The sequence below is a fragment of the Ceratina calcarata genome, unplaced genomic scaffold (assembly GCF_001652005.2).
Source record: "Ceratina calcarata isolate Rehan_Ccalc_2016 unplaced genomic scaffold, ASM165200v1 scaffold199.2, whole genome shotgun sequence".
Lineage (NCBI taxonomy): Eukaryota > Metazoa > Arthropoda > Insecta > Hymenoptera > Apidae > Ceratina > Ceratina calcarata.
The window spans coordinates 1-1,954 of NW_017141487.1; the positions used below are offsets into that span (position 1 = coordinate 1).

The following is a 1,954-nucleotide window of genomic DNA, read 5'->3' on the forward strand; positions in this document are numbered from 1 at the left end:
TAATTTATCGCTTTGATTTTCAGATGAGGTGAGCGCACTCCTGCGAGTATATAATCCGCAATCCTCTAGGTGAGGTAATTCCTTTTGTCAAGGTCAAGGTCCGGTACGTGTCTTTGGTTAGGCTTAAAGGGAGGAGCTGTTGTTTCATTTCATTTTCTCGGCGATCCTCTGGGTGAGGTAACGTCGTCTCCGTTGTCAAATCCGTTTCCATTATGTTTCAGTAATTTATCGCTTTAATTTTCAGATGAGGTGATCAGACTCCTGCGAATATATAATTCGCCTTCCTCTGGGTGAGGTAAATCCGTTTATGAAGGTCATGGTCAGGTGCATGTCTTTAGTTGGTCTTTAAAAGAGAGGAGCCAGTGTCTCCGTTTCTCTACGATTTCTGGGTGAGGTAACGTCGTCTCCGTTGTCAAATCCGTTTCCATTATGTTTCAGTAATTTATCGCTTTAATTTTTCAGACGAGATGATCGCACTCCTGCGAGTATATAATTCGCAATCCTCCAGGTGAGGTAGATCCATTTGTCAGGGTCAAGGTCAGGTGCATACCTTTAGTTAGTCTTAAAAGGGGGAAGCCACTGTCTCAGTTTCTCTACGATTTTCTGGGTAAGGTAACGTCGTCTCCGTCGTTGATTAATTACTTGGAGCGTTGTCAAATCCATTTCCATTGTGTTTCAGTAATTTGTCGCTTTAATTTTTTCAGATGAGGTGATCGCACTCCTGCAAATATTTAGTTCACAATCCTTTAGGTGAGGTAGGTCCATTTCCAAGGTCAAGGTCAGGTGCATGCCTTTGGTTAGGCTTAAGAGGAGGGAACTACTATCTCAATTTCTGTACAATCTTTTAGGTGAGGTAAATTCATTCACCGAGGTCAAGGTCAGGTGCATACCTTTGGTTAGGTTTAAGAAAGGAGGAGCCGCTGTCCCGATTTCTCCACGATCCTTTAGGTGGGGTAAAACCCGTTCACCAAGATGTTAAGGTCAGGTGCGCACCTTTGGTTAGGCGTGAGAGGAAGAAGCCGCTGTCTCAGTTTCTCCACGATCCTTTAGGTGAGGTAAGATCATTCACCAAGGTCAAGGTCAGGTGCGTGCCTTTGATTAGGGTTAAAGGAAGAGGCTACTTTCTCAATTTCTTTGCGATTCTTTAGGTGGGGTAAAATCATTCACCGGGGTCAAGGTCAGGTGCGCTCCTTTGGTTAGGCTTAAAGGGGAGAAGCCTCTGTCTCGATTTCTCCACGATCCTTTAGGTGAGGTAAAACCCGTTTGCCAAGATGTTAAGGTCAGGTGCACGCCTTTGGTTAGGCGTACAAGGAAGAGCCACTGTCTCGATTTCTCCACGATCCTTTAAGTGAGGTGAAACCCATTCACCAAGATGTTAAGGTCAGGTGCGCGCCTTTGATTGGGCGTAAAAGGGAGAAGTCGCTGTCTCTGTTTCCCTACGATCCTTTAGGTGAGGTGAACCCCGTTCACCCAGATGTTAAGGTCAGGTGCACGCCTTTGGTTAGGCTTAAAAGGAAGGAGGAAGTCGCTGTCTCAATTTCTCCACGATCCTTTAGGTGAGGTGAACCCCATTTACCCGGATGTTAAGGTCAGGTGCACGCCTTTGGTTAGGCTTAATGGGAAGGAGGAAGCCGCTGTCTCAATTTCTCCACGATCCTTTAGGCAGGGCTCGGATATTTTATCCCGCACGGTTCGCTTCCCCTGTTTTTCGCCCGTATTTCGATCCCCACTACTATTCCCCTCNTATGCGTAAAAGAAGCAACCACTGTCTCTGGTTCTCCATGATCTTCTAAGTAGGGTAATGTCGTCTTCTCAAGGTCAAGTTTGAACCCTCGGTTTGGTTTGTGTCATAAAAACTACCGTTAATTAATTGTTACAACTTTATTAAATCCAATTCAGTCCTGTTCCAATAATTTAACATTTTCAATTTTTTTAGACAAGGTGAGCAGGCTCT

General features: G+C 45.1%; 2 long non-coding RNA genes across 5 annotated transcripts; both read left to right on the plus strand.

The window, feature by feature from the left end:
- Positions 1-9: 9 nt before the first annotated feature.
- LOC113463936 (uncharacterized) lies at positions 10-1,237 on the plus strand. Of its 3 annotated transcripts, none has more exons than XR_003388768.1 (6): positions 10-177; positions 245-394; positions 463-612; positions 705-755; positions 849-1,055; positions 1,149-1,237. It is a non-coding gene; the product is annotated as an uncharacterized LOC113463936 (long non-coding RNA). The 3 variants fall into 3 exon arrangements; XR_003388767.1 differs by having other exon boundaries at positions 849-1,084; positions 1,149-1,232; XR_003388769.1 differs by lacking the exon at positions 1,149-1,237 and having other exon boundaries at positions 705-778; positions 849-938.
- A 54-nt stretch (positions 1,238-1,291) lies between these two features.
- Positions 1,292-1,617, plus strand: LOC113463937 (uncharacterized). 2 transcript variants are annotated; one of them, XR_003388771.1, is made up of 2 exons: positions 1,292-1,385; positions 1,451-1,617. It is a non-coding gene; the product is annotated as an uncharacterized LOC113463937 (long non-coding RNA). The 2 variants fall into 2 exon arrangements; XR_003388770.1 differs by having other exon boundaries at positions 1,302-1,380.
- The last annotated feature ends 337 nt before the right edge of the window (positions 1,618-1,954 follow it).